Here is a 25678-nt window from a genome sequence, read left to right as displayed (position 1 = left end):
ATTATCCAAAAGAAAAGATTTATGTGAATTATTCTGTGATTTAAGACATAAATGTCTTATCTAAATGCCTTGCCTTCTGTTATACTTTAAATTATCATAGCACTATATCATAAAAGTGCTTGATTTTATCAAGCATTTGCATCAGTCTGCTTGCTTTGCATTAACAACTGTTCTACTTTCTGACAAGTAACAATTTTCTTCCATCAACTTGAATTTCTGATGTGTGTGTTGTGGGAAGAGGGGGGAGACCAAATACTAAATGCAAGAATGACTTTTTGTGTCACCTTTTTGTTGCTCTGTAAATGAGATCCAGGTTCAGTATGGTGGAATGGCTAATGTCAAGTTTTATTCATATTATGGTAAAGTCGATCTGTCTTAATGTTATCAAATTTACTTGCTAAGATACTTCTTTTTAAAAAGTTAGTCACGCTGAATGGAATATTGATATTCCCCTGATAGGGTTTTTTTTGTTGATTATTTCCATCATTTCAATCCCACCCATCTGCCAAAACTCAAGACAGGATATAAACAACTGCAATTCTGAGCATAGCTCATGTGAAAATAAACCCCACTGAAGTACTGCAATTTACTTACGAATAAATCTGTGTGGTATTGGGGTTGTAAATTTAAAAAATGAGTTTGTATTTTCCCTTGTTTCTTTTATTAGTGATGTGGGTTGCTTATTAATCAGCGTTTAACAATGTAATTACAGCTGTTTTTTAGTCAAACTAGATAATACAGATGAATAAATGATCTGCAAGTAGTGGTGTGTGTAAAAAGGGTAATGAATTCTTTTCAAAAGCACATTAATTTACTAGTAATAAATAAAAAGGATGATGAATTAGAAAAAGTCATAGACTTCCTGAATATTGCAACAAAAATTTCCAGATGACAGAATTTAATCATTGTGTTTCCCTTCATTTACTTCTCTTCCTGTTGTCATCATAAGCTGAGATAAGACTTTCTGATTTGAATTAAGCAGTCCATCCCAAATTTTATGTAGATTCACATTGGTGCAACGGACATCCACTGGCTGCCCGTCTGTTGCTGGGTACAATTCCAAGAGCTGGTTCTTAACTTTAATAAAACCCTAAATCGTTTGGAGGCAAGGTACTTGAAGGATCACCTCCTTCCCTAACGTCCAGCCCAACAGCTGAGATCTCTCTGTGTTCTCACAGTGGTGAGATAGTTTGTGACCAGTGATTAGGCTTTTACAACCTTAGCCCTTCTCTTGTGGAATGCCCTTCTCTTTGAGGTTCATCTGGAGCCTACCCCACACTCTTTAGCTGCTGAGCCAAACTGTTTCTTTTTACCCAGACTTCTCATTAAGGGCTCATCTTTTAGCATTATTTTAATTTAATTAATTAAATTTATTACATTTATATTCCGCCCTCCCCCATCAGCAGGGTTTTAATGGTTGGTGTTTAACCTGAGATGGATTCATAAACTATATGAACCTACATTTGCAATTCTTCACAAATCTGAAAGGCAGAATATAGTTAAAGATGTTCTAAGCTGCATCAGAGCAGTGAAAATAAATGTTTCCTGGTACTGAGATGACGTTGTTGAGGAGCAGTGCAAGGACCCTGTGGTGTATGTCAACGGATGCACCACAGGAAATCAAGCATGGGAGATTTGGTGCAATTTTGGGAAAATTGTCCATTGATCCTGTTTCAAATTTACTTGTTTATGAGAGTCACAAGGTTGTTAGGCTACGATCCTTACATAGAATGATAACAAATTGCCTACATGATAATACGGCCCTCCCGATCAGCAGTTTCCACTGATAAGGCCGGGGGGTGCTCTTTGCCTCCCTAGAAGGAGGAGGAGACAGAGCATTTCCATGGTGTCTGGATCTCAGGCTGGGAAGGCGGAGAAAGGAGCCTTCTGAGGCAACTCCGCCCAGCTGGCTGGCAGTTGCTCTGTGTGCTCAGCCTGAGCAGAGCACATCTCAAGCTCTCTCAGCCAAGCTCCTCTAAGGCTGTTTTCTGAAGGCCCTCATGGTTATGCAGGGATAGCTGCCTAGGAGAAGCTGTGATATTCCCCTGCTTGCTACCTTCAAACTCCAGGAGGAGAGCCAGGGCCCAGCACCAGGCTCATTGGTTTGGCAGAGACTTTTTCTTACTTACATTTAGGACCTGTTGTCTATCAGTCAGGAGGGCTAACACAGGATTATACCCAGCCCTTGCAGACCTCTGACCTACCTAGGCTCCTCTCCCCCACCCCCATTTTACTTTATTGGGAGAGAATACTTCCAGCAGCAGCAGCAGCAGCAGCAGGCTTTGCTGTAGGCCACAGGGGTGAGTTGCAGCTATCTGAGGGGTGGATTAATTCACACTTTATTACTACTGGCCTAGCAGGGTGGATGCTGGTTGCCCCCCTCCCCCTGTCTAGGCTTTTCCCTCCCCTGCCATTACACTTACTTGGAAGCGAATATTACCAGTAGCAATAGCTCGGCCTAAGGCCTTCAGGCAGCAGGGCCATTTTGTGGGAGCGCTTAGCAGTTTATTCAGTTGGGTATGGCCATTTTGAGAGTGGCACCCGGTGGCCTGCTTAGCCTTCTGGCAATGGTGGCCATGTTGTGAAGGCATATGCAATATGCTCAGCACCAGGGGTGGCCATTTTGAGTGTGGGCTTTGTGTGGCCTGATTTGCCTCCTGCTTACTGGCAGTAGTGGCCATTTTTGTGGGCTTTTTGCAGCTTATCCTGTGCTGGGAGTGACCATTTTGAGTGTGTCTCACGGTGGCCTGCTTAGCCTCCTTGCACTGGCAGCGATTTTATAGAGGCCTCTGCAGCCTTACGCAGTGTTTGGGCTGCCATTTTGGGGGTGCTGTGTTCCTATTGGGCTTTGAAGTTCTAAAAGCAGTCATTTTACAGTACATTACATTACTTTACTGTACGTTTCCATCATGCCACCCAGAAAAGGGTAGTAGCCCTGCTAAGGGCAAGCAGCCAGTGAATAGGCCTCCTGTAAAGCAGCATGCAGACTCTTCCTTTGAGGATGATGATGTGGTCAAGGAGAGGAGGGAAATACTACTATCAGTGTCTCTCAGTCACGAGGGCTGAAGCAGGGTTAGGCCCAGCCCCTGCAGGCCTCCAGTCTATCTAGACTCCCTCGCTATTTTCACTTTATTTGGAGAGAGTACTTACAGCAGCAGCAGTGAAGGCCTGGCTGAGGCTTGGGTGGGGGGGCTTGCAGTCATCTTAAGGGTGGTTTACTGCACCCTTTTTTCCTACTGGTTTAGCAAGGATCTACCGTCCCGGGGTGGTGGCTGGTTAAACCCCTCCCCCCTTTTCCCTGCTCAATTTGCAACCTTTGTGGGCCTAAAGAGCTGTTTTTTAGGTTTTGTCACTCAGGCCACCTAATGGCATGCTGTGTTATTGCATCTGCTGAAATCGGCAAAGCTGTCATGCGGGGCACCAAAGTCTAAGATGTGATCTGATCTTTCTACCAGATTAGCACAATTGATGGCCAGTAGCGGATCTGGCCTAGGCTGCTGTAATCCAGTCATGTTGAGGTGACAGTGGACCTGACTGACAAGGTAGGTAAGTCCACTGGCCTCTAGTGCCTGGCTGTGGGGGATCCAAGGGGTCAGGCGACAGTCTCTTGACTCCCATGTTTAGGCTCCTGGGTTGTATCACCTTGGGTCTTGCCTTTGAGTTTTGCAGTTTGGCCACTGGGTGGTTACTTGGCTCAGTCCTAAAGGGACAGTCATAAAGGGAACAGCATGTTGGGGTTAACTTTCCTCTTCAGGAAGCAGAGGAGAAGGATGAGGTCGACCTGAGGAGGGGACAAGTAAATGAGACTTAAGAAACTTTACTGCACAGTCGGCTGCTAGCCGGCCTTTCTTTATGGGAGCTTCAGCCGCTGGCGGGGCACTAAGCCTTATCTCCAGGGTGTTGGCACCTAGAAGTGAAGTTTCCTTGGAGTTTCTGCTGCCTTGGGGCCCAATGGCTTCTGGGTTGGCACCTAGAAGTGGAGTTTCCTTGGAGTTTCCACTGCCTTGGGGCCCTATGGCTTCTGGGTTTAGTTCAGGGGCACTGGTGGGCTGAGCAGTGGCCCATTGACCAGTCAGTACAGAAGTCTTACTATAAACCATATATGATTGGAAATGTCCAATCTTCATGGCAGTTGGATTGTGGGGGAGGGAACTAAATAACCCTTCAGTCCACATCATGTGGACAATTAGGCAGTGGTGCCCATACCTAACCCTCTTTCATCCAAGTGGCATAGAATTTTGAGGAGGGTTCCGGAGATTGGTCCTGGTGTTTATGTTTTAAGGCAGCACCCAGTCTTGCCTGCAGATGGAATAGTGCAGCTTGTCCCTCGGATTTCCATTGAGCTATGCCTCCAGGGAGGGCTACTGATTCTTGGCAATTGGGTGTGGCCAGCAGTCTCTAGGATGGGGAACCAGTTGGTCTGTAGGAGTTATGGCTGAGCTGGTGGATCTCTCCCAGTTATGGGGGAGTGGACTGTTAGGGGGCTTGCCTCATATCAAGTGGCAGCGTTCAGGAAGCTTCGGCGCATTTAGGTTCACTAGTAAACCTCCCAGTATGATGTAAGCCCAGGCAGTTTCTGGGGTTGCGTGACATTAATGGTGGGCATGAGAGTTAGATCCTGAGCATTAGCGCAGTGATGACCCAAGCCCTTAAGGAAGGGTCTGGTTGACTCCGCATTAGCCATAGGGAAAGTGATGGCTGAGCTGCTACTTCTGTCTGATGAGATGTGGGGTCCTTTGCCTCACTCCTGGTCATTCACCTGTGGGTAATGAGCTGGGCTTCCCAAGGGCATGGCCCTTCCGTTACAGGCCCTATAGATGTACATGCATAGGCAAGGTGGCCTAGTGTGCTCAAGGGGAGGAGCAGTCCTCCACCTTATGTACTGGTCATTCACTTGGGCAGTAATGACCTTGGCTGTGGGACATGGCTGTTCCGGTATAGGCTCACGCAGATTTGCCCACATAAGCATGGTGTTCGTGAGCTGGAAGGGAGGAGTGGCCTCCGTTTCATATTCAGGTCATTCACTTGGGTGGTACAACCTTGTCTCACAGCGCATGGCCCTTTCCTTACAGACTCACACGGGCTAGCAGCGCCCAGGCAAGTAATGGCCTGATAGTTTGAGGGGAGGTGTGGACCTCCGCCTCATGTCCCGGTCATTCACCATCTGGTGTTGACCTTGTCTCAAAGGGCATGGCCCTTTCCTTACAGGCTCACACAGGCTTGCAGAGCCGAGGCAAGTAGTGGCCTGATGGTTTGAGGGGAGGTGCAGTCCTCTGCCTCATGTTCTGGTCATTCAGTGCATGGTAATGTCCTTGGCTCACTGGGCATGACTTTGGCTGCAGAGCATGGCCCTTTTGTTACAGGCTCACACAGACTTGCAGTGCATAGGCATGTAGTGGCCTGGTGTGTTGATGATTGGTCCTCAATGCTTCCATGTCAGTGCAGCGGGAAACTTGGGACTCATTAGCCCCTGAGAGGGCTAGGCAAAAGGCTAACAGAGTCATAGAGAAAGCTTTGGGGGAGGGTCTGGGCATTTATTTGCCACACTCCTACATACTAGGCTGAATTTGCCAACCTCTACCAAGGTGATGAGGGTTCATCTGGCCACTGAAGGCAAGGACATCTTCCTCAATGACCTACGGCAAGGGCTGAGGTTGGTACTAGGCCACCTGTGGGGCACTAGGGCCTAAGCAGAGGCTTGGCCCTGGCGGTGGCAGGATACAGTTTGGGAATAGGGAGCAGGCTGGTGAGTACCCTAGGTACTTCTCCACTGATGGGGAAGAGGGGTCTGCCAAAAGCAGATAGTACTGCTTCGACGGCTGCTATGCTGCATGGGCAGACTGCCTTGGGAAACCCCATGTGCAAGTCCTTCCCTCACTGCTGTATGGCTGAGGCTTAGGAGCTTGAGCTGGAGGGTCCATTTTGCTCGCAGGCTGGGTCTTAGCCATCCATAGGATGGCTTGCACAAGGGGCTTCGGGACTTGCCCAGACAGATCAAGGTCCAGGGGTGACCCCGTGGCTTGACCTGTACCGCTTGTTGGCCCTTGCCGTATTAATGGTTGATGTTATGTTTAATAAAGTGGCCCTTTAGTTCCAAGCCTTGTGTCTGTCTCATTACTCTGACTAGGGTGGCAATGAAACAGCAGATCACTTGGGTTATGAAATGCATGTATCTCGTATCCAAAGCATCTTCCAGACAGCCTTAATGTACTGGTTCCATTTCTCTTTGTTTCCGTGTTTTTCCTCATCAGAGCTTTGTTAACAATTCCTTGATGACCTGAGTTTTCTCCTCCAACCCTCCCACTCTTTCTTAAAGCTTTCCGCCCTGACCTTTTTTCCAAAAAAGGCTTGATTTCATTTATTCTTGCCTGTCTGTAACGGCTGCACCATTTCTCTTTGCTCCTCCTCACCATTTTGGGCAGTTAACCATAATAGTTTTTCTTTAACGTGCATGCCAGAGAGATATTAAGACAGTGAGCATGTATTAATGACAACAATGGCCAATCAGAATGCTAGAAACAAGCACCCAACCCTCTCCTTGCAGCAATGAGGGGCATTCCTTTTCAGAGAACACCTGAGGCATTATGCCTAGGCACCATTTTCAAGCTCTGTGTGCACTGTGATCTAGGTTCCTTTTTAACAAGTAATCTAAAGGCAAGCCTGTGGAAGTATTTGGGGTGTCCTGGAGAGATCAGGGAAAACACTGCCTTGCTATTGATATGGGGTGCCTCAAGGTGCTTCACAAGGTGCTTCTAATCACCTGTGCTCCCATCCTGCTCACCATGTTTGCAACAGAAACTATAGAAACCAATGAAAGGCGTCCACCAGCAATGGGCTTCTCTGTGTGATGGGATGTCCTGGATGGCCTAGGCTAGCCTGCTGTCAGAAACTAACTAGGGTCTGGCCCTGGTACTTGGATGATGGACTACCAAGGAATGCAGCGGCAGAGGCAGACAGTGGCAAACCACTTTGTTTCGGCTCTTTTCTTGAAAACACTAAGGAGGTCACCATAAGTCAGCTATGACTTGATGGTATATGATGGCGTATGACTCGATGAGTACCAGCATCTCCTGAAGTGGGAATTGGTAGAAATCAGTGCAACTATATAGTTGAGTGAAGCCACCTTTTTTAAAACAAACAAACAAAAGCACTAGGTCTATTCAAAAGTTCTTGATTAAAGATTCAGATATCAGACTGCAACTATGAAAGCATATCTTGGCATTAATAATGATTCACTGGTGGTCAGGTGAATCTGAAGCAGCATTTGCTTCACTGTTAATCATTACCTTCCCCCACCACACACAAACACACACACACGCACACATTTTCTGAGAACAGAATTTGTGTACAGTAACAATTAATGGAGTATGAATACAGCAAAGTTCTTTACAGATGAACAGAACAGTGCAAGTGTGCTTTGAAGAAGCTCAACAGTAACCCTCCAAACCAACATCTCCTTTGGCCAGTGATCAGCCATGGTCATATCCAAGCTGAATTTTTGCTGCTATCCATAATTTAAAAAGTGAAGAAAGGACAGTGCCACTAATCAAAACAATCAGTCAAAGTTGTAGAAGCAGCAAACCAGTCAAAGGCCAGCTACCAGAAGTTAACCAATCAAAGGCAATATGCCCATAAAAGGGACTTTGGACCTAGCAAGATGCTCTGCACCCAACACCTGTTATTAATGACATGGGCTTAGCATAGGAATATAGAATTCAAGTACCAAAAAAAAAATTTCAGTTTACAGCTAGGTGCCTTCCTAAATATTATTATGTGTGATTAAATGGGGGAAAGTTGTAATAATTATATAACCATCCCTACCAGTGGGTGGTGCTGTTGCACATTGAGCGCAACACATTGTTGCACATTGTTCTGCTTTCTATTTAAGTTTACTATTTAACTGTAGTAACTGTTTTTAAGATCTGTGCTGGAAGCTGTGCTGGAGACCACTTGAATTTTTTTTAAATTAAAGGTTGTTCTTTAGCAAGTGTGTTACAATACATCTGATAAACGTAGATTAAGGATAAATAATTACATTCTTTCTGTAAAAAGATCAACTTTCAGGCAGCCCGGCCAAGTATACCTGTGTGAGCCCTGTCTCTTCAAGCTGTCCTTTATATTGGATTCAGTTTGAAAATGACAACATTTGTGAGCAGAAGGAAGCTGCTTGAGAAAGAACATGATTAATGTGACCCACCTCAGTTTATTAGGTAGGGTTATGTGGATCTCTATTCTCTGGAGGTCTAACAGTCTGACCCCAAAGCAAAATCTTGTTTTTTTTAAAACAGTGTCAAGATTCCCTTTCTATGAACTCCACTGGCTTCAAGTTCATCCAGCCTTCCAGGCACAGAATACCTATGGTATTCAGACAGAAACTTTATTAATGTTATAAATTTTTAATAAATATAAAATAAAACTATGAGAAGATCATTCAATAGAAACGATAATGTAATTACAAGTGGAGAAATTGTGGGGAAATAGCTAACTTTTAGGAGACGGTGATTTTTAGATGTATAAATAACATGGGTTGATACGTGCAGCCAATGCAGCCAGCTTTTTCACTCAATCTCATCCAGTTACATTTTTTACTATAGCTTTTGTACAGGTGTGACCCATAATCCCCAGGTACTGCTTCCTTAGGTAGCCGAATGCAACCCTCTATGCTTGCTCTGTCAAACTACCAGCTTAAGTGGTGGTGGTGTAAAGAGCTGGAGCAAACAGCCCTGGACTGGCATTAAATAAATAACATTACTGCAAAACACAGTGGGATGTGTTAAGACATGAGAACAATATTTTAGAAATGAAAACATTAAAAAGTATGCTTTAATTAACCCTTTCCAAGCTAAAATTCAGGCTGAGCAGCACAGAACAGACCAGATAGACCAGATTATCTTATATACTAATAGCCAAGAGGCTATGATCTGTGGGTGCTTATATCTCAGAATCACGACCGTTTACACTAAAGTTAGCTTTTCCTGCAAACTAGGTTTTCAGAAAAATATTAAAGGTTTAAAAAAAAACCCAAAGGGGGGTGGAATTCCCACAAACAGAGCAACGAGAGGGGCTGTAGCTCAGTGGAAGAGCCTCTGGTTTCTGTGGAGAAGATCCCAGGTTCAGTCCCTGGCATATCCAGTCAAAAGGACCAGACATGCGGTGATGTGAAAGATCTCTGCCTGAGACCCTGGAGAGCAGCTGCCAGTCTGAGTCAACATTGACAATATTGTAGTAGTAGTAGTAGGTTTAATTGTATATGGCCAAAGGCCATCACAATACAAAATTAAGAACAGTAAAAATAGAAATCTATCTTACAAGCATAAAATACAGTTATTAAAATAATAAAAATAAAATACAATTAAAACAGGACCTTAATAAATACCAGATAGTTATGAAAAAAGTTAGGTTTCTGAAGAAACAATCTTGGCCCTAATCTTTTTTGCAGCTAAGGCAAACAGGGATACTCTGCTAGTGACAAATGAATCAGTATCAGATAACGAAAAAACTAATTTGTCAATATCAGAGGTAAAGTTACGCCCCACTAACAAGTTAGCAAGAAATTTAGCTCTAACCTCTGCGTACATGGGACAAAATAAAGTGTAATGTAGAAGATCCTCAGGAACTGAGGCGCTGCATATGCAGAGATGGAGAGCCACATTGACAATATTGACTTGGATGGGCCAGTGGTCTGATTCAGTATAATGCACTTTCATGAGTGCTGAGGAGAGAGGCAGGCAGCTAGAGCAGGGGGCCATTCATGAGCAAGAGTCCAAAAAGAAGACAGCTGAATGACCTTCCCTCTTCTCTGTAGGTTTCTGTGGGTCACGGTCTGAGGAAAGGAGAAGACTTGCCACTAAATCTCCACTGTTCTTCCTCCACTGCTGAACCAAACCTGCAGAGGTTGAGGTGGATAAGAAGGGAGGATCGTTGGGAAGCTCACAAGCCCACTGCTGCCTCAGGTTTCAGGCAGCTTGATGGCAGCACTATAAATGAAACAAATGACTGCAGTGCACAGGAAGACCCACCAAGGCAGGCGAGTGCCAGCGATGGGGGAGAAGGCAGAGTGGGAAGCTGCATGGCTAGTAGTAGCTGGGATGGCAGGGGAGCCACTGCTGTGGTATTTTAACAAAACACATCAACACACCTGGTACAGCCTCCCCCTCCTTTTCCTCACTTCATGCATGATGCCTCTTTTCTTTTTGCTAGGCTTATTGGCCCCCTATGGGTTGGGCAGTTATAGAAGCTGAGGCTCCCAGGAATTCCCCTCCCTACAATTTTCACAGGGGCCTCATTTGTGCATATCTGTTTGTCAGAAACAATAGGATGGGCTTTACCACGTTTTTTTTCCCCCCACCAGTTCTTGCCCCACACTGCTTTGGTTGATCCCCTGATTTCCACCCGCATTTTCGTGCCTTTAATTTTTGCTTCCTCCTTCCCCTTCCCCCATTCTTTTGAGAACACTTTTACCTCAAACTTTTTTGGGGAAGCCAATTTTGAGATGTCTTTTACCTCATGTATAATCCCACCCACTCCCACCCATTTTTCAATTATTGGAATGTTGGAATGGCCTCACATCAACCATTCCCAACAGTCAGCTGCAGCCCCCTCCTCCCCAGGAATGCTATCTTTCATCCTCCCAGCAGTCTTGTGTCTGTTAATGGAGACCTCCTCCCACTCTTGCATGTGTACATTTTTAATCTTTTTTATAAATGTATTGATATATCAATGTAAACATGTACACATAATAAAAGAGGGGTTGCCACCTTCAATGATGACAGCACCCTCCCTTGAAAATCCTGGTTATTTAAGGCATGCATGGGGAAAAAATAGAGTCCACAACTGTAAAAATGCAGAAGGGGGGCAAATGTACAGAAGAACCATGTCCAAACCAATTCCAGTGCTTGTGGACTGACTGCCAAGAAAATCAGAAGTTGAACATACGGAAAAACCTGATATGTCAGAGGCACAGAAGAAAAATATTCTTGAAATAAGAGCAAAGCATTATATGTTTATTAACCACAACCACAACTCATTTCCCAATAAACACACAATACAATATAAGGTTCTAAGACAGCTAATCCAACCAAATATATGGATCATATAGGCTTAGATGGTAGTGATGCACCAAGCCACAGAATCCACATTGCAGAACCATTTCTATACACTGTACTGTTTTGTGCAAAAAGAAGTCAGAATGGACATGTCTGTGCCCACAAAAGTCACAAGTGCCACATAATTCATACATGTTGACCTTTCATGGCCTTCCAGCATAATCCGCCCCCCTGGTTTTCCATGGAGCTGGGAGTCATGAAGAAGAACAGGAGACATCTAGAACAATGCTGATGAAAAACTCATACTGAATCCAGCAGAGCATACTATAGTGCTCATTGGAAGACCTATGAAGCAGTGGTGATAATGACAAAGAAGTTATCTCTGCTATCACTGCATCAGTTCATGATGACCATCCTTATCTCGGCATCTACTCCAAAATCTGAAATTTTATTGTCCCAGGAACAGGAAAATTAGTTGTGATGCTTTTGCAAAGTTTTTTTGCTGATAAAATCTTTTGAATAAGAGCGCGGGAGTCTAATCTGGAGAACTGAGAATGATTCCCCATTCCTCCACTTGAAGCCAGCTGGGTGACTTTGGGTCAGTCACAGCTTCTAGGAGCTCTCTCAGCCCCACCCACCTCACAGGGTGTTTTGTTGTGGGGATAATAATGACATTCGTTGAAAACCGCTCTGAGTGGGCATTAAGTTTTCCTGAAAGGCGGTATATAAATTAAAAGTTGTTACCAATGTTCCCTCTAAGCTTTGCAGTGTTGTGAGCTAAAAATCTACTTTGTGAGCTGAAACAACAACTTTCATTAAAGTTTTGAGTGCACCTCCTTTTTAAAAAAAAATTACAATCAAATTGTTTTGATTACAATCAAAACAATTTAACAATAAAAGCCATTAGGTGAAAGGGCCACAAAAATCAGAGTATACTTCTGTATAAAAATGTATATGTCCATGCTGATTACAAAGGGGTAGTTGTATTAGTCTGCTGCTGCAAAATAAAGCAGACACGCAATGGCACCTTAAAAACTAGCACGTTTATTTGAAGATGAGCTTTTGTGAGTCAGTGCTTACTCCTTCAGCCTCCTTCTGCGCCAAGGCCAAGTTAAATGACGCCTTCACCATGGTGGCGGCTGAGGCGCTACTTCCTCTCCTCCGCTCTCTGGGGCTGAGGGGATCCTAGCGATTTCAGGCTTCATGGGTCAGGCCAGACCCGATCACTCAGCTCTGCTCTGTTCCCCAGCTAGAGAGCCAGCAGTGGCTGGAGGTGCTCTCTGGCACCACCCTGGGGGCCAAACCAGCCACAGCCAGGAAGGGAGGAGAGAAGTGGGATGAGGCTCGATCCCTGCTTCATCCCTATAGGGCCCACCTGCAGATGCTGGCTGACTGGGAGGGTGGGGCCGCCTGAGGGTTAGTATCTGTGAGCTACATCTGAGAAGCTGTGAGCAGAGGAGTCAGAATCTGTGAGCGATTGCTCACGTGCTCACATTAGCGGGAACACTGGTTGTTACTATTATTCGAATTTCACTCAACACAATCAATAACAGAGATTACATGCTGCTGCTGCTGCTGCTGCTGTGATTATTATTATATGTCCTGATTTGGGTGGTGATTGTAAGTAACATAGTTCAAATAGATGAAATATCTAATCCACTGTCAAGTCCGTTTATGGACCACTGTGAACCAGTTACCATGATGAATGTTGACAGACTTCTGGGATCTGTAAAGGCTACCAATGTGATCTGGACCCCTGTCAATCCTGGTTGCTGAAATAATGTAAAGGCTATGTTAACAAGTCACTGTGGATCATCATAAATTAACCACTAACTCAGATTGCCTTCCCTCAGCCACTCAAAAAGGCGATTATCTGTGCAATCTGTATTCTAAGAATTCTTATAGCGAAAAGTCGCAAAATCTTCTTGACCTTATTAATATTTCCTTCCCCCCCTGGCTTCTTTTTGTATCCCTTTTTTCACTTTGACGAATTAAAATTATATATATATATATATATATATATATATATATATATATATATATATTTAAAAGGTGGTTATCCAACCACTATGTAAAAAGCCATCCGTACAGAGTTATCACTGTGTCTCTAAATTGCCCTTCCTAGGCAAGGTGATTGAAAGAGCAGTGGCAGACCAACTACAAGCCTTCTTGAATCTCTCATGCGCTCTGTACGCTTTTCAGCCTGGTTTCAGGCCAGGCTATGGAACAAAGATGGCTCTGCTGGTTTGAGTTAATTATCTCTATCTAAATGCAGACACTGCCTCTTTGTTGCTCCTACTAGATTTGTCTGCTGCCAATGGAAAACAAAGGATTTGATATCATGGATGTAGATGGAAGAATAACTTTTGAAGAATTCCCCCCTCCTGCTGCAGACCTTCAGGTCCCTCTGTGCTGTGTCTTCTTTCTCCTATGAGCAGCATTTTAGGAGGTGTTTGTGGAGGTGGTGGGAAGTTGTGCTCTGTGGAAATCAGGGGTGGGCTGGGAGTAGGAGTGTCAGGCCTCCTACTATATTGAATCCTAGCATGAGTGGAGCATGGTCACTGAAGACTTTGTAATGTGGAAGGATTTTTTTTAATCTAAGAAAGCTTGATATTGTATGATAACAAAATGTAGATATATTACATTTAAATATGAAAGGTGGTTTCAGAGTTTCAAGAAAATGTAGATTTTGAAGTTTATTTTTCCAGAGTTCTTGAGCGGGGGAAGTTTTCTAGTTCCATACAAAAACATTTCTCTCATTATGCTTGCTAAATGTTGTACTATGAACTCCTTGTACACTTAATACAAAACAAAAATATATTTTCGTAGGTGGAAGGAATAGAATAATTCAAGAAGCATAAAACTGACTGCTTTAGGACATATGGAGAAAAATCTTACATGAATCTATTGATGTGTAATCGTAATCTCTGTATCTAAATAAAAGTGAATATGTATTTGGAGGAAAGCACATGAATTGATTTTCTGGAGGAGGATAGAGCTCACTGTGTGTGACTTCTGTAGGAGTAATTTAAAGAAAGGGAGTGAAAGACTTTTGTAATGAGATGATTTCCTTGGGGAAGCTCATTCACAAATCATTGTTAAGAAAAGGAGAAAAAAGATTTGGCTTTGCATGGAGCAGGAAAAGAATTACACGAGTGCCGAGAATACAGTGTAAATGACAAGAACCAAATGGAGATGGGTGAATCATCGGTAGGTAATTAAAACTGCAGCATATATAAATATTATGCAAACCATCTGCTGATTGGCTCCTATACTTTCAGCAGGTAAGTTCAACCATCTCTGTTCTTTGGTGCATACTGCAAAGAGCAGAATAACCACATCAGTGCATTAGAGAAAGAGAAACCACAGACATTTTAACTAATTAGATGGAGATCCATAACTACAAAATTGAGTAACAAAGCCATTGTGTAAGGAGTTATGATGGACCCTCTTCACTTTCCCTACTGTGAGGCAGATTTTCTTGCCAAAATTCAGTCTCCCTGATTGCACTGAGCTGCCCCAAGTAGCATGTTAATAGTTTTGGTTTAGAAAGTCTGTTTGTCTCACCCAGACATGGAGATATAATTTTGACTTTTAGCTCAGCTCAGGAACTTGATGGGGAGAAGCAGGAGTCCTCTTCCTTTTTTGCTTGGAAATGGCAGTATAGACTGTTTAGTATTAAAAAAAGAAATAATTTTATTTAACAGGAAGGGATTGAGTAAGTGTAGTCAGGGGATGGAAGTCTGGAGGTAAAATTTGGTTGGTATTACAGAATACACTTTGAATAACAGGCAAAATAGTATCCTTGAAGCTTATTTTCATATATTCTTGGTTCTCAACAGTGAGAGGTGTTTTACTTAGTAATTTAGTTACAGCAATAATGTTTCTTCAGGAAGTTTCCTATGGCAGTTCAGGTTCCCTGGAGTTAGTCACTCTGTGCACCTAATTTGCTCCTATCCTGAAACTAGAGGGTATTTTTATCTCCTGAGTAGTCTAAAACCATTTCCCCTTTACAACAGACTTGGGATTCTCCTCAGAGCCAACCCCCCTTTGAAACTGAGCAGGTATTGGTTCCAGTATAGACAGATCAGAGACTTATATAATTCGGACTCTGTAAAGGGAGGTATACGAATAGAGAATTCGGAACTAGAGCAGACCCTTCTTAAAGAAGATAAGAAAAGAATATCCAAGGTATACCAAGTACTGCTGAAGTGGTATACCGAGGATGAGATAGTTAAAACACAAATGGTGAAATGGGCTATAAACTTTAATAAAGAAATAACAATGGAGGCATGGGAATACTTGTGGAAAACTACAATGAAGACAACGACATGTACTAATATCAAAGAGAACATCTACAAAATGATCTATCGTTGGTACATGACACCAAAGAAGATTGCGCTAGGGAATTCGAATACTTCTAATAAATGCTGGAAATGTAAGAAGCATGAGGGCTCCCTCTATCATATGTGGTGGTCGTGTGAGGTAGCTAGGCAGTACTGGGGGGAAATAATAAGAGAAATGAGTGAAATTTTACAATTTCAAATTAATAAGAACCCAGAACTCCTGCTACTGAACTTGGGAATGGAGGGAATTCCAGCCCAATACAGGACGTTGATATTTTATATGACAGCAGCAGCTAGACTTTTGTATGCGCAAAAATGGAAAGTACAAGAAGTGCCAACTATTGAAGATTGGATTTACAAATTGCTGTATATGGCTGAAATGGATAAGATGACAAGAAAACTGAGAGATCTGGACTCAGGGCAGTTCAACACAGACTGGGAGAAGCTGAAACAACACCTGGAGAAGAAATGGGAGGTGGGAGGAAAACTGTGGCAGTTTGAGAACTACTGAAGCACTGAAGTAGAGGGGGGAGACTTTACCGGGGGGAGAAGAGATAAATGTGAATTAATAAGCAGTCAGATTAATAGATTGATATATATATAGATTTATATAGGTTAACAAACAGAACATAGATAGAAAATAATTAACTATAAGGATTAAATATAAGGATTGATTAACTAACAATACTTTCTTTCTTTTTGGTAAGTTTTGTACCAAACTGAATGTCTGAAGATATAGATGAGTCAAATTGATTGACTACGTGATGAGAGATATATAGAATCATTACAAAAAGATAGAATGAGTAATATATAGAGAATAAGTCAAATTGTTTGATATAAATGAATGTATGATCTATATGGTTTATGATATATAGAAATATTTGAAATTGAAAAATGGGATAAATTGTTTATCTAAGATGGAAACAAAGACTTACAGTTTGGGCATACAATGTTAAAAATAGTTAAGGATGTACTGCTTAGAATAATGGAGAATATATATTTGTTTTAGATAGAGGAAGCTAATAAAAGTAAGGGAAAGGGGACAAAGGGTTGGAAAGCTGTTGGAAGTCAACAAAAAGGGGGGGAAAGGGAGGGGGTTAGAGATGAAAAAATTGGGGAAAATTGAATGTAAATGTAAAAATAATGGATTCTAACCCAATAAAAAAATTTTTTCAAAAAAAAAAAGAAACTGAGCAGGTATTAAGTCTTCGCCTCAGAAAATATAACCCCTCTTCTTTTTGGCTTGAAAGGGAGTCTCAACCCACTACCCAATCACTCTTGCCCAAAACATGCTCCCAGTTCTCTGGTGTCTGTGTAAAGTGTACTTCATCTTATGTTGACACTTAGACTTTGAATTCTTAGATAGAAGTCTTCCTCAGGACAGTAATATTACAGTTAAGGTAAAGGATTCTTCTCTCCTCACTCTAAAGGTGAACCTATCTGACTTTTTTGTCAGACTCTCTGACTCCAAATCCTGTCAAAACCCCACTGACTCCTTTCATACTAGTTCTAACTGACAGAAACGTGGATATGGAATAAAAAGAACTCTGACCAATCAGAGAAGAGGGAGCAGCCTGTCACTCAAACTCTCCATTCTAGGGATTAGTTAAGCCTTGCCCTCCCAGCTCTCGGATTTTGCTGCACTGCAGAAACCTGCTGTTAAGTGCAGTCTGTCACAAGAGTCTACTATCACCATAATGGTGTCCTGTTGTCAAAACTAGTAAACTACAGCTTTGAATGCTACAAAGGAAGAATATTCTACTGTTCTTTTAACCTGTTTGCCTATATCTGCTGTTTTCTGACTGAATTTGCAGATGGGATATTGTCACCATTGGCAACCTATCAGTTACCGTGTTCAGTTCAAGGTATTGGTTATTATATGTAAAGCTCTTCACAGCCTTGGTCCAGCATACCTATGGGACCGCCTCCCTTCCAATGTCCCTCCACGGCAGCTTTGCTCATCTGAATAGGGACTCTTGCAGGTGCCAGCCTGTACATGGGCGAAATCAACAGCAGCCTGTACACGGGCTTTCTCTGTGATGGCTCTATGGAACGGCCTGCCTGAGGAGGTCAGGAGAGCCCTCACACTCCTGGCTTTCTGCAAACAATGCATAACTGAATTATTCAAAAAAAGGCCTTTTTCTCAGCTAAGAGGGCGGTATTTATTTATTGCATTTCTAGACCGTCCTCCCCATCAGACGGGCTATTGTAGGAAAGGAGTCCTAGATGTTTTGCTAATGAGTTATGAACCATAGATTTCACCTTTATGTTGCCTTACATATTATCTGTTGCTTTAAGTATGTACTCCCATATACTACCTGTGCTTCATATTGTTTAATATAAGTCCTAGAATTGATTATGTTCTGTTCCAGCAATTCTTCAACCCCATATTGCATCCTTGCTATGCTAATACTATGTCTTTCTAAACTTGTATTCATTTACCCTATGACATTATGGAAATGTTCTTAACACTGTATGGAAATGCCTGCCCTTGTCCTTGCCACTAATTGTACTAATCTCACACTATGTAATCCGCCTTGAGTCTCAGTGAGAAAGGCGGAATATAAATAAATAAATAACTAGGTTCATTTCACTTTTTTAAATTTTTTATTTAAAATGTATTTTAGAAATTTATCTTTGGCCTTTCCAAAAGTTCAGATAAAGATAATAAAACAGCTCAAAACACACAGTACAGGATATCCAAAAGCAAAATAAGTCTTAAGGATACAAAACCTCAGTTTTGTTAGAGAATGTTAAAAGCCTTAGGGCCAATTTATACATTAGTAAGTCCTCATGTTTGTTGAGGACTTTGAATCAGATTTTCCATGGTAGTTTTGTGCGTGGGCAAAAACCTCCTCTCTGCAGTATTTTCCCCTCCTTAAGCCACCCTGTGGAAAATTGCAAAATCATGGCTGCAGTTCTGCAGTGCAGCCAATAGCAGCTCCATGAGGCAATTTAAGGAGGAGAAAACAAAGCAAAGGAGAGTGGTGCAGCTACGTGCCCTGGGCCACTGGGAGAAAAGGGCACGTATAAGTATGGAAGGGACAAAACTCCTATGGAACATCTGTTTCGACATCCATGCGTCATACCTCAAAATCATGAGGACTTTGTAAAGTGTAAATTAGCCTTTATACATCTTGTGGAACGTCCACAAGTCAGAAACTTTGGAAGAGATACATAATGAACTATTCTACAGAATGGGACAGCACAGAAAGCAGCAAAAGGAGAAAAGGCACCATTAGGAAAAACTATTGGGATGATGTCAGTGGGCCCACAGGTTCATATGAGGCAAGACAGTCTCTCAAGAAGTGTGTTGGTCCCAGGGTATGAGGGCTTTAAAGGTAAGCATCTAATCTTAAAAGTTCTGAATTAAAAGCTATTGTTTCAGAATAGGCCACATGTGTAAAAGATGCTAGATTCCAGCCAAGAGGTGGCTGACAGGATTCTGCACCAGCTTCTGCATTATCTTCAAGAGTAAAGCCACACAGAGTACAATTCAGTAATTTATCCTGGAAGATGCATCAGTACAGCCAATTCAACCACATCTAGAAGGGTGGATAGTCTACAACCCAAATATAGATTTAAAAGTGGAGGCTCTAAAAGGAAGTTGTGGGGCTGGGGGAGGGTGGTGGCAATGTTGGGGAAGGTAGGGGGCAGTGCCAAGTTGGGTAACTTAGAGAGCTGTGCCAGGCCCAGGGGCTAATGGTGGTGATGTGCCGGCAAGGAACTTGTGGAGAGGGTGAATCCTATTCCCCTTGCCCTTGCTTCCTCCACCTTCTCCCTTCTCTGTAATTCCTGCACTCCTCTCTGTTACTCTTCCCCTTTCTCTTACTTACCTTCTGGTGGTAGCAACAAGGCTGGGGGAGGTAAACCCACTCCCAGCCCCCTGGTGCTGCTTGGTTGCTGGCTCTTGAAGCTGTCAACAGCTGAGACGTGTTCCACTTCTTTGGTGGCACACCACATGCAGACCAGCTATTCCCCCCCCCCCTGCTAGGCTGAGTGTCTTGCTGCCAAACAGATCCCTTGGGGCCATGTGGTAGCCACAGGGGGGATGGAGAAGCAGTGGATCCCCCTTGCCAACACAATGGTGTGGGGGGGATATGGAGCCAGGTAACAGCACCAGGGCCTACAGTTGCAGTAGGGCCTCCAGCTGCCCTAGTAGCAGGATCTCTGTGGCTTCCCCTCACTTCTTCAACCAACCACCCTACTCCATCTTCGCTGCTTCCAGCCCCATCCTTGCTGACCCTTTAACAGCCCCAACCTGTCTGATCCTTCCATAGGTGCCCACCCCAGTCCTGCTGCTGCCTTCCATTCCTCCTTTCCCTCAAGCCTGGTTCAGTCCCAGCTGCTGGCCCGGCTGCTGGCTTTTGCCTGCCTGCTGCCTCTCAATGCAACAAAGAGACTGTGGCTGTACAGGTATAGAGAGTAGTAATGATTTTGGGGGGAATCTGAAGTCTCCCCCCATTTTTTCAACTTTTCAGATTTTTCTGAAAACCTAGGGAGTCCTCCATGTTTGCAGAATCATGTGTTGTGTGTCAGCAGGGTCCTGATCTGCAGATTTTTACAGCTGGGACCACACCTGACTGTTAAAACATGTCAGCAGGGACCCACAAGAATTGCATGGAGGGGTGTTCATCTCTCTCCCAACCCAACCAACTCCAACTGCACTGCTTCACTACCATGGCAGGGAGCCCCTCTGGGCCACCAGATGCCACGACATCTCTCTTGTTCCCCCTGCCTGCCTGGAGTTTCACCGCTGCTCAGGGCTTTTTTCTGGTAATAGAGATGGTGAAACACAGTGGTGTAGTTTGAGTTGCCACCTCCTGGGGGAACTCCCAGCAGGGGGCAGTGCCCCTGTCACCATGCGCACACGTGGATGCTCCTGGGACTGTGTGATGACATCATTTCCTGGAAGTAATGTCATCGCACAGGGCGCGGCCACCCCCTGGGAGTGCTCATCGTGCCAAGAAAGAGCTGTGTGCCTTGGGCTGGGCTCCTCACAGTGGGGGGAGGGAGCCAATTGCGCAGCCCAGTCCAGCCAGGCCATGGCCTGGCGCCTCAGGGGCTGGGCAAGCAAGTGTGCTGTTTTGCTCCTGGTGAGGGCTGGTGCACGCACTGCTCAGCTGAACTGCAGCCAGGCACCTCACCCTGCTCCACCAGGGGAGGCTTGGCAAGCGGGCATATAGCACTATTAGCTGCGGCCTGGAGCTTTGCCTGGCCACAGCCCAGCTGAGACATGGGCCCACCCCTGCTCTGCCCAGGAAAGCCAGGCAAGTGGGGTCATCGCACCATCGGGCTGCAGCCCAGAGATTCACCTGGCCATACATGGGAGGGCTGCGGGGTGGCACACGCTGCCCACCTGAGGTGCAGCATGTTACTGTGTGCCATTAGTACTGCTGTCCTAGGTGGCCACAAGGCAGGTGAGCCCGCAGCTCCGTTGAGCTGCGCTGCATCTCACCTTTAGCCCACTCCCATGCCCAATGTGGGGGAGGGTCAGCTTGGGGGTGAATGAAGCCAACCCTCCTCCTCCAACCCTCCTCCCTGATGGAGCAGACGGGGAAGGCACCAGGCATGGGCCAGCATGCTGTCCCCCCCCCTCACTGGAGTAGGCTTACCAGGATCCAGCAAAAACCTCCTGCAATAGAATCCCCCTTCCAAAACAGCCATTTCCTCCAGGGGAACTGATCTCTGTCTGGAGATCAGGTGTGGGTCTACCAGACACGTGATTACTTTCAAGAGGTCCCGGAACTCTGTTCCACCATATTCTGGCAGGAAAAAAGCCCTGCCACTGTTACCACCAATATTCCCTGCTGCCCAGGAGCTTCACCCTGGCAGCAGTGGCAATAACTCTCCTGGCCACCCTTCAGGTTCACTGCTGTGGGAGGGAGCCCAGCCAGCCTTCTAGTCACTGTAGCATCTTTCTTACTGCTTGGCCTGCCTTTGAGGTAAGTGTTCCCCCTCCTGCCTTCCTTCTCTTTGTGTACCTGATGAGAATAGTTTGCTGTGCTTGCACAACGAACTGTTCTAGGTTTTTGGCTTTATTGTACCCTCCCTTTTGTAGTTTTCAGGGTTTTTTTTGCAATCCTTGTGGGGGGGGGCAACAAATCCTTGGAGGAAAAAGCTCCCCTTCATCAAGGTATCTGCGGATTGGGACCACTTGGTTATTAATAGATAAGATGAAAAGAAACATTAATGAGTGCATTATCATATGTAAAAATAGGAATGAGCATTAATTTTTGCTAATCAGGCTTAGTCTGGCTTCTCACCACCTCAGTTCTTTAAGAAACATGTGTATCTGCTTCTATAGCGATCACAGTTTTACTTGTTAGTTTGGCCTGTTTCCACAGGCTTCTGGCAGGGTGTTCACTTTTTTGGTTGCTTGTTTAAAGTATGATGTGTATTTCAATACAATTAAACCATCATATTGCTTCTCATTTAAAAAAAAAATCATGCGTTTTCCAGCTGAAAAATCTATTCTGAGGAGAAGGGGAAGTATGTTCCAAGACAATGATAATGAAGTGAGTGGTTCTGTTAGTTATGGATACCTAGATTCATCCTTTCTGATTAACGCATTAAAGCAATATGCCCAAGTAGTTATTCTTGTAGACTCAAAGAAGCCTCGGAAATGGAACAATATAAGGAATTATCTCATTATAAAGGCAGCTCAGTGAAGTTTTTGCTGGTAGAAGACTTCTGGGAGCCATTTTTGTAATTTACAATTGATAGCAATCAATATCATTGATTCACTCATCTGTCACGGGCATGTTCGACTAACATGTTAGAATAAACATCCAAATACCCAGTGGAGTAATTTGGGAAGCAATCAATCTGTTGAAAGTCGTAGGACTTTTTCAGATTCTCTTGGTGTGGGGAATAGACGGACTTGAATTTCAGGTCTATCAGAAGTCTGTATTTATCCAATCTATAGCACTAGTCTGTTTACTCAGAAGAGTAAATGTTTTGTTGTTTTAAAAAGACAGGTAAAATAGAACAGAACTCAAACAACTTCTAAAGATAGCTATGTGGGTGGGCACAGTTAGCATTTAAGCTGTATTTCATGATTCATAGTTACATTTATCTTTAACAAACCTTGTGATGTGGTTACAAACAAAGCCTTCTTCATCTATCATCTATGTGACCCTGGTGAATTCATAGGGTTGCCATCTTTGGGTTGGGAAATTCCTGAGTCTGGGGTGGAGCCTGAGGAAGGTGGGGTGTGAGGAAGGGAGAGAGAGCTCAACAATAATGTGATGCCATACAGTCTACCCTCCAAAGTAGCCATTGTCTCCAGGAAAATTGAACTTTGTAGTCTGGATATCAGTTGTAATTCCAGGAGATTTCCAGCCCCCGCCCCCAGAACCACCCTGTAAATTCGCATGACCTGATCTTTCAAATGTTACTGGAATAGCAGAGGATCCACCTATAAGAAACTGCAACCATTCCATTCAGTTAATATGTCAAACAAGCTGAAGTTTAACTCTCTAACCAAAGTATATCCCTGAAAAATTTAGGGCCAGTACGGGAAGCTCAGCAAAAGTTCTTTGTGGTTTCTGTAAAAATGTTTTAAACATAGCAATACTAGCATATAAATCTTGCAAATAAATAAATCAACGTTTTAGAGATGCACATACACCATAACCAGTTATACCATAACTATAATATCTAGAATGATACTTTTAGTGTTTAAGCACTGTTGAGGTTCATGAGATTTTCTGTGGACTATATGCATTTGTTCATCCTTATGCCTTTTGAGTATGCTGTTTTCAGAAAGTTTCTATACTATGTGAATATTAAAATACTATTCAAACATGGCTGCTTATTTAGCATAAGTGTACCTACATTTCTAGAACTTCCACATTTTTGTTAGTTTTTCCTTTAGATATTTCATCTGATTCTAGATTTATTTATGTAACTAAGAACAATTTTCATATCCCTTAAGGGAAACCTAAACGGAAACGGAAACTGAAACTCATTCCTTAAGGATAACTTCATAAAAATATTGTTCAAATTTCACTGCCATTTATAATGCTACGTAATTTCTGTTGTCATTGACTATGTAAAGCTAGAGCAGATGTTTTCCTAGGTCATGTCTGTGAAATGCACCATCAGTTCTGTCCTACATCTTTCCATCTCTAACAGTACAATTGAAATCAGTGAGCTTAGACTGGAGTAACTCTGCACAGGATTGCAATGTCAATCCCTCTGTGCTTTTTCTTTACATTCTTTACATACAAAAGTTCTCTACCAAACAGAATAACGACTGATTCATTTTCTATCCTACAGACATGATTGCTTTTTTAACAGATATTTTTCACTATGAAGTGTGAAGGAAAACAACCAGAAATCCTTTTTGGTGTATGTTTTTCTTTAAGTGGAGTCATATGTCTCCACTTCACACTTTAAGGTGTTCACCAACAGACACTGTAATGTAATGTTAAGAGTAAATTGGCACACAGCTTGGGGGGGGAGGGGACTGGAGTGTTTTCCAGCCAAATATTGCCAAAATCGCAGCAGTGTCTTCTGCTCGTTCTTCAAAGAATTTACAAGTTTCAAGTAAATTGGACAAAGGATTTGAATTCTATAGGCCCCTGATAAGTCCAGGTATTCTACTTTCAGAGGGAAAAAAATATCTCTTTCCAAAACCAAAAAAGAGGGGGGAAGGGGGGAAGGAGAATTGTAGCTCTCTGCAGCTTGGGATTGGCTGGGAGTGTTCTATGCTCCTCCCATGCAAGGGTCTGATTGGAAGGGAGAGATATAATTGTCCATGAAATCAGTAGATTGGTTCGTGTTCTTGTTCCTCTCTTGCAGGGGTCTGATTTGAAGGGAGAGATGCCATTTCCAGGAAATGCAATAAAGAAAAAACAGGTGCCCATGTTTTATAGCTGGTAAAAAGAACTTGAAAACAACAACAGCGGGGGAGAGGGGGTTTATTATTCAAAGCATCTTGGATTTGTGTTACCGTGCCTCAAAAAACTGATTTCCGTGTATATCTTTGACTTGGGAGTTTCATTTTGCACACCCCTAGAAACAACATACTCTAGTCTTCTGTGACAATGGATAAACATGAGAGGAAAAGGAAGTGTGTCAGCTCAGGGATTTGTCAGGTATATTGACATGGTTTAATGTTATACCCCCCCCACCACCAAAGCACACAGGGTGGAGTGCATCATTACCCCCTACTGCAGCAACCTTGAGGGATAAGCTGAGAAAATGACTGGCCCGGGTCACCTTTTGAGGTTCATGTCCATGTGGGGACTGGAACTGGTTTTTCATCCTAATCTCTCTACCACACTGGTTTGTTGTTCTGTCAGGAGCATTCAAAGGTAAATCTGGACATTTATAGTCTAACTGTGTGGAAGATAGCATAGTGACAATAAATGTTCACCAACTAAAAATATCAGATTTAAAAGCAGCTTTATGATGTTATTGTTGCGGTTAAACTTTTAATTTGATGGTCTTTTGAGCTGTTACCTACTGAGTTGTATGGAGCCTCCAGTGGGTTTTTTGGCAGGGAATTTTATGGGGAAATTGATGGTTATAGTTTATTCCCTTTAGGTATTTGAGTTTACTTGTAAGTAATATTTTCTCTTTTCTATCTTTGTTCTTCTTCACAGAAGGTAAATAGCAACTACGCAGCAGGATGATGCTGGGCAGATTCTATAGCTTCTTGCAGAACAAATGAAAAAGTGTTTAATATTACCAATAGGTAGACTGGGAAGAAAATACTACAGGCATTTATTTAAAAAGATTTCAGCTTATACATATAGCCCAGAATGTGTCAAAAGCTGAATTAATTAGACACCATATTATTCCACACATCAATAACATCATTAGTGTAAAGAAAAGTGGAAAGAAATCTTTCCGATTTTGGCATAATACAGTATTAGAATTGTTCTCATTACATATATAAACAATTAGATTTTTATTTAATTTTGGCCATAGTAATGCTGTGTATGTTTTATCAAAATATGTTTTATGTGATGCTACTCAAGGAAATCTACATCACCATCATATACAGGATTACTTGGAAATAAGTTCCACTGTGTTAAACAGACATACAATCAAGTAAGGTGAAGCTTTTAGATACAAAGTATAAGGTATACAATTCTGTAATTTTATAAAATATGTGTAAAATATTTACATTTATGGAAAAAAGTGTATCCTTACCAGAGTTTTACTGCATGTTCAGATCTTTATTATTACATTTTGATCCATTCTTCTTCCTTAGATCTATAAGGCTGCTTACATTAAATTACCATACAACTGATAAAGCATGAGTGTCACTGA

The sequence above is a fragment of the Eublepharis macularius genome, chromosome 1 (assembly GCF_028583425.1).
Source record: "Eublepharis macularius isolate TG4126 chromosome 1, MPM_Emac_v1.0, whole genome shotgun sequence".
Lineage (NCBI taxonomy): Eukaryota > Metazoa > Chordata > Lepidosauria > Squamata > Eublepharidae > Eublepharis > Eublepharis macularius.
Note: the sequence above shows the minus strand (reverse complement) of the source record.